The sequence below is a fragment of the Lygodium microphyllum genome, chromosome 19, assembly GCF_053477565.2.
Source record: "Lygodium microphyllum isolate KBCC chromosome 19, Lygodium_microphyllum_v1.1.10, whole genome shotgun sequence".
Lineage (NCBI taxonomy): Eukaryota > Viridiplantae > Streptophyta > Polypodiopsida > Schizaeales > Lygodiaceae > Lygodium > Lygodium microphyllum.
Genome location: NC_141153.1, coordinates 55,177,712 through 55,189,022, shown reverse-complemented (window position 1 = coordinate 55,189,022; position 11,311 = coordinate 55,177,712). Strand labels below are relative to the sequence as shown.

The following is an 11,311-nucleotide window of genomic DNA, read 5'->3' as shown; positions in this document are numbered from 1 at the left end:
GCATATATACATAAACAAGAGACTCTTACTATCTTTAATAAGCTAAGCACTGCAATGATCAATGTTAAGGTACTCCCACCACAACAAAATCCTGAATTGCAAAAAGCAATGTAAGCTCAAGACATAAATGTTAAGGTACTCCAACTAGAACAAAATCCCAAATAGAAAAGAGTAATGTAAGCTCAAGACATAAGTATCATAACATCCCAAAACCCAAGAAGAAGGATTATATGAGGTGGATTGGTTGATAATGTCAAGATACTGGAAGAAGAGGGGTTTGCAAGGGATGGCCAAGGGTTTGGAAAGTAGAAGTCAAACTCATCTTTGACATGAGTGAGTAGGGCCTTCAAGATGGGGTTGTTAGGCATGTTATCATCATGACAAAGCAACAATACTACTACTAGTCCTCGCACTCCCTCACATACAATGCTAGTAGGTGTCGATTGATGATGATGATGATGCACATTATGATTACTATTACCTTTAGTGATGTGACAATGCACAATCAAAGAAGAAGAAGAGAAGAAGAAGCTCCTACCCAACTCAAGCTCCTTGCCCACATTATAGAATTAATGGTCCCCAGCTCGCTCGATAATTTAAATCTTAACACCCCCTTCATCAACCACATACTCTGCCTCATCAATTACAACTCCTTCAACTCATGACCTATGGATCCATGGCCGCTATGATCAATCTCCTTCCTGCACATGACCCTTGATGAACTCTTTGTAGACTAATGTAGCTTTGCGGTAGTGAAAGCGGCAAGGTGGACATTGAAAGTGGCAACATGGACACTGTTGCACCCAATGCCTTTGATAGAGAATGTAGACATAAAACAATAATGATCACATATGCAAACTCATGGTTGCACCACAACATGTCAAAGATCAAGGGGTTGGTGCTAGTACCGAGTCTGCTGATGGTGAAGTTGGACAATGTGGTGCAACAACACTGTTGCTACATCATCATGATACTATGCATTATAAAGTAGTCGAGGTTTGTGGTGGCAATGTGCCAAAAGGAGTTGCATGTTAAGAAGAGATGATGATGGGACATGGCAAGTGAGGTAGCAAACTACATCTTGTTGGACACATATTGGTTCTGTAAGTTCACATGGCGGGGCTACACTAGGGCTATGCCAGTGCTGGTGGGAGTCCTGGCCATCTCCTTTAGTGCAATGTTTCTAGCCACCTTATCAATCCTAGCCCTTACTCTAGCCATGTTGGTGTTACTTTCCTTGCTCATAGGCTCCATGTAGCACAGGTCACCAGCAAGGTCTTGTAGGGCATGAAGGTGGTCAAGCTCCAAGCTTGGTAGGAGTAGTCTTGATGAAGTAAAAATGCATTGAATCCTTAGCTACTTGATTGCACGCTTACCAACCCTATAGACCTCAAATGAACTCATGATAATACATGGTGCTTTAATGCACTCCATTTTGAATGCAAAATAGAGAGGAAACAAAGTAGTGAAATAATTTAGTTTTTTAAAGACAGTCATATTCTTTGCTATATCACTTGTGCAATGCATGGCACATAAGACTGTCGGGTTTGTTTACAAGCTTGGTACATGTTAAAATAAGAGAGAGTATAGATTCTAGCCAACTTATTTACTTTGGTCATGTTGGTGTTACTTTCCGTGCTCATCAGCTCCATGTAGCATAGGTCACCAGTGAGGTCCTATAGGCCACAAAGGTGATCAAGCTCCAAGCTTGTCAAGAGTAGTCCAACATCTTGACAAAGTAAAAGTGCATTGAATCCTTAGCTACTTGATTGAGCACTCTAACCCTATCGACCTCAAATAAACTTGTGATAATATACGATGCTTCAATGCACTCCATTTTGAATGCAAAATAGTGAGGAAAGAAAGTAGTGAAATAATCTAATTTGTTAGTTTTTTAAAGACAAAATTGTATTCTTTGCTATAGCACTCTTGGATATATGTGCTATGTAAGACTACATTAGGTTTGTTTACAAGCTTGATACATGTTAAAATAAGAGAGTATAGATTATGGCCACCTATCAGTCCTAGCCCTTACTCTAGCCATGTTGGTGTTACTTTTCTTGCTCATACACTCCATGTAGCATAGGTCACCATAACGAGGTCTTGTAGGGCATGAAGGTGGTCCAAGCTTGGCAATAGTTGTCCAATGTCTTGACGAAGTAAATGTGCATTGAATTCTTAGCTATGCTCACCGAACCCTACCTGTCTCAAATGAACTCATGATGAACGTAACATAAAAGGGGAAGAAAGTAGTAAAATAATTTAATTTTTTAGTTTTTAAAAGACGATCATATTAATTGTTATAGTAACCTTGGAATGTGTGTCACGCAAGACTATGTCAAGTTTGTTTTAAGGCTTTGGTACATGTTAAGATAAGAGTTAGTATAAATATAGAGTTTTTGGGTTTTGGCAAACACCATTAGTAATGAATTTCTGTTCGTTATATCTTTCATACAATTCTCGAGTAAAACTACTGGGATGATACCGTTCAAAGTAACAAGAAAATCTGGAAATTCGTGTTTTATATATTACCTCGCTAACCTTTAGTCTTGATACAAGTTCACATATTTCAGTCATGATGATATAGGTGGTGAGGCGTGACATATATATTGTCTATTGTACCGTGGCAGTTACTAGTCATGATACGAGCACACATGAGATAAGTACTGACTTTATACTGTCGCCGGGTAGTTGTAGCTACGAAGCTCTGCAAGTGAGATCGGCGTTCCAGTGTTCGCTCCCGACGCACTTGTTGCACGCGAAGAGGCCATTGGGATCCACAGTCTGCTTGATACGCAGGAGGCGAGGGTAGTGGTCGCCGAAGAAGGAACACTGCCAGTCGGGCTCATTGGAATCCGCCTCGTTCAAGTATGCGCCGGACCCGGGCGTCAACTGACGGAGCATCCCGTTCATCTCCGTCAAGCGCTGCATCTTCTCACGCATCGTTGCGTTGCCCCCAACGGCGGCTGCCAGTATGACGTGCAAGAGCGCGTCCCTCCAGGCGGGGTTCACTGCATTCGAATCCCGGCCGTGCTGCGCCACTGCAAAGGCTAAGCGCAGAGCCAATGAGCGGGTCCGAAAGGCCGCGCATCAAGATGCGCGCCATGTTGGACGGGTGCCGGCGGACCGCTGTCTCCAGGAAGAGGCGCGACGCGAGGGCCGCGTCGCCACCGGTGGCCTCACCGGTTGGACGCGGGTTACAGAAGTCCGGGCTGCCAGAGCACCTCGCCAGGCGCCGCCACTCCCCGTACGAACGGACCACCCGCACGCTCTCGATCTCCGTCACCACCCCCGCCGGCTTGCCCCTCGCATACTCTCGCAGCGGGCCCAGCATTCCGCTCGCCACTTCAGCCGCGCACGGCGCCGCCCCTCCCCCGCCGCCGTACTCCGGCAGCATCGCCACCAACATCAGCATCCAGCTCGCGTTCATGAACGCGTACGCCGTCCACGCCCCCGCCTCCTTCATCGCCAGCTGCACCGCCAAGGTGCGCACCAGCAAGCCGTCGAACGCGCCCGCAGTCTTCACGTCTGCCCGATACATCACCGAGACAGCTGAGCTCAGCCCCGGGTGCACCCTATGCGTCGCCGACACCACCACGCCGAACGTGCCGCCTCCGCCGCCGCGCAGGGCCCAAAACAACTCCTGGTTTTGGCAGGGGTTCGCGGTCCGGAGCTCGCCATCGGCCGTCTCGACCGTTAGCTGCAGCACGTTGTCCGCGGCTAGGCCGAGCAGGGGCGACAGGGCGCTGTGGCCACCGCCCTGCAGGTAGCCGCCACCGGTGCTCACGGTCCGGCAGAACCCCCCGACCACCACTTTGTTCCGCGCGTCTGCAGCCGTGTAGAGCTCGTCCCACTGGACTCCGGTGCCCGCCGTGACGGCCGCGGCTGGAGCGACGGCGTCGGCGCCGCATCCCTCCGGCACGAAGCAGTCGTGGAAGGCGATGTCCTTCATGTGATGCATCCACACGCTGAGCGAGTCCGGGGAGGTGCTCTTGCCGCTGAAGTCGTGGCCGGTGCTCTTTACCGTGAGCTTCAGGTTGTGCCGCGCGGCAAACCGGACGGCCGCCTGCACGTGCGCGGCCTCCCGCACGTCCACCGCGTAGGCCGGGACTGCACCCTGGTAGCAAGGGGTGCTCGGGTCGGCTCTGAGCTGGCAGCCTCGGCCGCCATCGGATTCCCAGTTGAGGTTCTGTATGGCGCCGGGCTGCCCAGATCGAACGCCAGAAGGGGTTTGTCCAGTTGGCTATCGCTGATTGGCAGGCCGCCTCGTCCTTGTGGGGCCCATCATGGCAGGGCGATGCCGGAGGGTAGGGCGCCAGAAGATGCCCATCGACCGATGCATTGAGCTCGTTCCAGGAAGCCGGAGTCGGTCAGCAGCCATTGTCGTCAGGAAGACAGCGGCAACGACGATATTGTGATAATGGTCGCACTACCTTCGCCGCCATGAATAGAGTGTTACAGCACAGGACGCTCCACACATGAATAGAGTGTTACAGCCATGGTCGTCAGGAAGACAGCGGCAACGACGATATTGTCATAATGGTCGCACTACCTTCGCCGCCATGAATAGAGTGTTACAGCACAGGACGCTCCACACAATGAAGCTCTTGATCCCTCGACATCTTGCCAGTTCCCTCGTCATCATGTAGACAAATTTGAGTAACCTGTAGTCGATTATCAGCCAAGTAGACGAAATGATCGAGCCCACAGTATCTGATACTGTAGATTGCACATTGCACACTACGTCTTATCCGGCTCTTCCCAAATGAGGTAAAGCCTTCCCATCCGATCATCTGACTCGTAGTCCTCAGAACGCATCTGACCCAAGCAATATCGATCGCATTTCTTACCAAAACGGTAGACCCCGTCATCCCGGCCCCATTAAGCAATCTGTTCCGTGTTCCTATTATCGACGGCAAAAATTCTAATAGCGTTTACTTAACGGTTATGCACTTTAAGAAGTCAAAAGACCTGGAAAGTTTTGAAGCATGATATATTGCGATTGTCGAATTTTACAGCTTCCAATGGAGTATCCAAGATGCCATCGAAATAGAGTTAGATTACTTAGTTGAACAACTTAACTACACTCCTATTACTATTACCTATGATTACACTTAGATGTGCCATCATAAAGGGAGCTACTTAGTGCGTCAAAAGCATTTATCGCAATCATCCATGTGTTCTTCTTCCACTTGGGCTTGCAGCTTCTTAATACAAACACACTGATTTTTATCTTAATGCTCCCTTGCAAGCAACTATATTCTAACAAAGCTCAAACAAAGTGTCTACTTGTGATCTTGGTGGTTAGATTCTGTGTAAGAGTTCACAATGTGAATCATGGATGTAGCACAGATGGTGGGACAAGTGCTAATTTGCAAGATTCTCATTTCAAGTGCGTGACACTTGGTACCAAAGCTTTCCCCATACATAGGCAAGTCCTACTTCGAGCATGGGGTTAGTTTGAGTGCATAGGGTCAATGTTGTGCCCTTAGCATGGGTGGACACAACAAAAATAAGGGAAACAAAGAATACTGAGAGGACTTCTTAAAGGCACAGGGGCGTAGCACAAGCATACTACCTCTAGAGGAGGACGAGGTGTATGTAATGGAGCCCAAGAATGGTGTGGATGAGGTACCTCAAGATGGGGAAGACATTCCACAAAATAACAATTGGGCGCCATGCAAAATATGATGAAGGAATTTTTGGCTACTATGCTCCCTAATGCTTTAGGCAAAGCCCGAATTGAGGCCAACCATGAAGGAGAAATTCAATGACATGGAAGAAAGAAAAAGAAGGATTGGGACGCATCTTCATCAAATGACTTAGGGAACTAGAAGCTATAAGCTCGAGAGAAGTACAAGGAAGAAAGAGACTCATCGAGTCTTAATAGGTGGATATATGATGTGGATGGTCACATGAGACTACTCAAAGTCTTGAGTAAGAGGAAAGAACTAGTGGTTGCTTGATTGCTTGAAGGCAATGTCTCAAAGTGGCTCATGTATGAAGAGTTCTTACTAGGTGATTTTTTATGTGCACCCTCATCTCTAGTAGGCCTTCCCCTTGTCGTTTTTAGAACCATAGTTTATGGAGGTAGCAAATGAATTTTTAGTAGCAATGCACTTATTGGCAACGTTAGGTTTCTTGGCTACAACATGCCTCTTGGCAACAATTGGCTTTTTAGCAACACTAGGCTTCTTAGTAATAGTAGGCTTTTTTATAGCATCAGACTTCTTGGAAGCACTAGGCGTTTTGGAACTTGCTAGCTTCTTGGATGCAGTTGTTTTTTTTTTGCTATAGCTACCTTCTTTCCAAGCTTAGGTGTTGAGATGGCAAGCTCAACATGTGCGAACATTGATGATGGACTGCCTGGCTAGATGAGTCCGCACGTCTACACTTAGCACGTTGGTTGTCATTATGATACTCACATGGCCACTGACTCGTCACTTATTATATTTAGTTTGTTACACCTACCTACAGCTGGCAAAGATATAGCGCCAGTCGATTAGTGTAGCCGGTTATGCATTGTTTGACTTAGAAGACCACTTTCCTTTATGTTGTATCTTATCTATACTTTGTGTATATTGTATAATGTGTGGAAGAAGAAAAATCAGCAAGAAAACGTTTTGGCCTCCATCTTTCTTCGTGTGTTCTTGAGTGAGCTTTCTCTTGTCTATACAGTGTGTGTTTGGCATAGCAGCTCTAGCACATTCTCCCATCACGCAATTCTTGACATGATATCAGAGCCACGCCACTGAGAGAGGTTGATTTTGAAGGCTGAAGTAAAGGAGAAGAAGCAAGGTTCGAGCAAGCAAGCAATGGGTAAGAAGCTCTCCCATTCTTCCACTCTTTCTCTTGGATAGTGCTTGTGGAGGCACTGGAAGCAGGGTTGAGCAAAAATCTCAGATTGCTATGAGATTTGGTGTGCGAGTAGATCACTGTATATTCTGCAGATGAGCCCTATAGGGTCGTCCTGCAGTTATTTTGGGCGTCTGAGGCCGTTTTAGGCCCTGTTTTAGAGGCACAAGGTTGTGGACAATAGTTTCAGAGTACACTATCATTTCAACTGTATTGACGGAAAGTGGATGCGTAAGTTACAAATTGCGAATCCGTAATTTTTTAGGTGTTTGTAAGAAGCAAATATAAGGTTTATCTGCAAACAGATTGCAGATTACATGTACTATTGAGCAATTAGTGAAAAAGGTTGCTTGGTGTATTGTTGTGCACGTATTGTGAAAGATTGCAGAAGACTAGCTTGATGTGTTATATCCTTGTTTGTGATAATGGTAGAGAACAGTGGAAATACCATTATTGAAAAGCTCGACAAGAACAACTACCCTTCATGGAAGTTTCATGTGACGAACTTTCTCATTGGAAAGGGCCTTTATGAGTTTGTTTCAAGTGAAAAAAAGGAGCCAGAGCTGGGTATTCCTCCGATTGCAGATGAGTTAAAAGCATGGAAATAGTGGAATGCGAAAGATGAAAAGGTGATGTACTGGCTATCTGCAATCATTAATAATACTATGCTGGGACATATCAAGAATGCACAAAATTTACATGCAACTTGGACAATTTTTGAGAGCATGTTTTCAGTAAATACAAAGGCACGAAAGATTCAACTCAAACAAGAGTTGAATGCGTTGAAGAAAGGAAAATTGTCTGTCAATGAGTATGTGTTGAAGGTGAGGAGCATTGTAGATGCTTTAGTAGCGATTGATGCAATGATGGATGATGATGATTTGGTTTCATCCACTCTGAGTGGCCTTAACAATGAGAAGGCATGGAAATCATTTGTTACTTCAATATATGTATGGAAGCCATTTTCAGATTTTGATGAACTGATCTCTCTCATGATTACTGAAGAGATCAATATGCAGGGTGATTCATCTTAAAGAAATGGTGAACATATCTAAGCATTTTACACAAGTTCAGGATAAAGACGTGGTAGATCCTCTTCGAGAGACTGTGGTATGGGATGTGCTGGCAATAACCAACAAAACAAGTTCAATCAACATTTTGGTGAAATGCAGATTTTTGGAGGCAAAGGAAACTTTAGAGGCAGGGGGAGCTCTGGAGAAAGAGGTGGATGGCAGAATAGAGGCTCTGGAAATTCTGCTATTGTTTGCCATTATTGTGGCAAAACAGGACATATTGCAGCCAATTGTTATGCTAAGAAGGATGATATTCATAGTGGTAAGTTGCAGCAAGGAAACTATGCATCGTCTTCATGACAGAATGAAGACAAAAATGAGCGTATGTTTGTTATGTAGCATATGATGAATGCAATTACAGGAAAGGGGACACATGATGTATGATATGTCGATGGGGTGTGGTTGAGCTGGATAGCTTAACTACTGATGCCTACCTTATGGGAGGTTCAATGGGGTATCTGTTGGCCACTTGTGCATGATGGATTGGTCTTACAGCTTAGTTGATGTGCTGCTCTCAACATGTGGGGTAGTTGGGACACTAGAAGTGTTAGGTTGAGATGGCCTAGGGCCAGCTAGTTGTGGCTTTGGTCAATAGACTCGTTGAGGTTCTATGGATTTGGTGCCTTTTGATTCAATGGATTTCCCATTCCTAGCTCGCTTGCCACTTTGTGGAGATGGGCTGGAGGGCTTGGATTGAGGAGCACGCATACTGCTCCTAGTCTTGGGCAACCAAATCCAGTTGTTGCCTTCATAGTAGCCTTGAGCGTGCAATAGGTCTTTGGGCACCCATTGCGGCTTGATTGTCCGTCTTCTTCGATAGCACCAGCTTTGCCTCCTAGCCCTAGGATGTGATATTCTATGGTCATGAGTTCATGAGGGTTGGCTTCTAGGCAGTTGTGGTTGTTGTTTGGGTGCCCGTTTGAGCTCCTGCTGAGTGGTCTTAGATGTGGTCTTGGATTTGTCTCCTTTACGTTGTGGTTGATTTGTCTTCTTGGCAAGGTGGGACAAGTTGTGATCCCCCTCCTTAGACCTTGCACTAGGTTCCTCTACTAGTGGCATTGCAAGTTTTGATCGAGTTGCGCTATCCTTTCTAAAAGCCATCACTATCCAAACATTTCCAATGGCAAGGTCAATGCATTGCGAGTCATACTCGGCATTGCAGTGTGCTTGTTTCTTGAATACACGTCCTAGCAATGATTCCTTGCCAGTGGCCTTAGTGTTAGGTATCACATAGAAGATCATAGGTAGGTTTTGAGACTCGATAGAGACTATTGTTTTGCACTTTCCCAGTAGTGGATAGGATTGTCCCCCAAATGGGTTGAGTTTGGCATTGGTAGGGTGCATTTGGGGTGACCATTGAGGGTCCAATGATTATGCATAAGGATATTGTTGTCAGCTTCCTCATCAATGAGTGCATCAAAGGCATATGTCGTGTGATCAGTGATTGATATGCACAGGTATACAGGTGCCACTTCATCCTCATCCTCTTCCTCAACCTCAGTGATGGTGGCTACTCTTATATTTATAGGCAAGTTTAGCATTGGAGACTTGTGTGGTAGGTGCACTTTGTATTGGTCGATTACTAGAGATCCTAGCCATCATGTAGAGTGATATTGATGATGAGACCCTACTCTTTGATAATAGCTGTGATTATGTGACTCTTTGGGACTCACTAGCTACCTTGGTAGCCTATTTATAATCCTCCTCTTTAGCTGAGAATGGTAGATCGATGGTGGCTAGCACATGCATCCAATCCCACTCGTCGAGGAAAGGGATATACTTTATTAGTGGCCCATAGGATTTGTTGACTTATGAGTCTCCTTTCAACATAGTAGAGATTGCATCTAGGTTGATTGGAGTGGTCTTCCAAGTATCCATCTTGACTCTTACAGGCTCCAATCTATTGCCTAAGAATATGATACCATTACCCCAATCGTCTATCACTCGTGTATTTTTCATACAAGGTCAGCCTAGAAGGATGTCATAGTCCACTCCCTTCATGACTATGAAGTTCACTGAGAACTGGAATCCTGCTATCTTCAAGGGCTAAGCTTTTAGCACTCCAAATGGTCTGACCTTCATTCAGTTAGCCAAAGTGACATTAAACCTTGTGGTCTCCATAGGTGGGTTACCCCAAGCCTTTATGATTGCATGGCAGTGTACACTGACCCCTACTCCTATGCCTACAATTTCCTTTCTTGTAGCATCTCCTAATGCATTGACAGATAAGACTGTGTGCATCTTTGTCCCTTTCCAAAAGGCATTCACGTGTAAAGGATTAAGGACAGAGCTCAAGGTTAACCTTGGTATGTGTGTTACTGCATTGTGGTCAGGCAAGTCTGTTACTCCAAGCTCATCATGTTGTTCTACCCACTGCTTCAACCCTTGCCATAGCGTCAGGTTTTGCCTAAGAAATTCTCCCAAAGATAGGGTCGTAGGGACTGATATCAACACCGTGAGCAATTTGCCAACTGCTTGCTTTTTGTTAGGCTCTACACTCTCTTGCCAATAATCTTGGGCGATCTGCCCACTTGTGGCATCTAGGCTTTGTCTATGCAATGTTACGTGGGGTGTAGATGCATCTCTTGATCTGAATTGAATTGGTGAGACCGGTGTGCTCACACTAGAGACCTCATTGATCTCATATTTGATAATGGGTTCCACATCTTTTACGTGCACTTGGGTTTCTCTCACCCACTCCTTGACCTTATCAACCACTTCTAATTGGTGCCTAATATCGGGATATTATCTAACCTTGGCACTTCTCTTTTATGTTGTCTTAGGAGCAAATGTCTTTGCTTCTGCATCTATGTGACTTGCTTCCCCTTTGGTAACATGGTGGCACTATCTATCTTAAGCATAATCCTCGTCTCAGCCCTCTTTTTCCTTCTTCTACGACTTCTCTTCTCTATTCATTGTACGTTGAGGTTGCTAGGTGTTGGTAATGAAATACTGGCATGGTTTGCCTATGTTGGGGTCATGACATTTAGCAGAATTGGTGTGGCTTCGCCATCGAGTGTTTCAACTTTGAATAATCCCAATGGTACAGATGGCATGATAGCCGAACTAGTGGACGGTTTTCCCGCCTAGGGCACTCGACGTATAAGTGTGTGATCCCACACTTAGGTTATCTCAGGTCGGCCTTCTCTCGATTAGCTTGCTCCTTTTTGGGGCATCATGATGAGATGTGTCTTAGATGACCGCAAGTCTAGCATGCGATAGGTTCCTGGTTCTGTCCTCCTAGATCTCTACCTCTTCAAATTCCCAACACCATCACCGACATTGGTCTAAAATCCATTAAGTTGGGATTACCCTCTTCGTCATATGAGACATAAGGGTTTACGTATGCTTTGTCCTCGTTCGGCTCCTCTACGTAATGTATT

The 11,311-nt window shown here is 45.5% G+C and overlaps 1 pseudogene; it reads right to left on the bottom strand.

The window, feature by feature from the left end:
* Positions 1-2,697: 2,697 nt before the first annotated feature.
* On the bottom strand, positions 2,698-4,445 carry LOC148019897 (putative FAD-linked oxidoreductase ARB_02478; annotated as a pseudogene).
* Between the last annotated feature and the right edge of the window lie 6,866 nt (positions 4,446-11,311).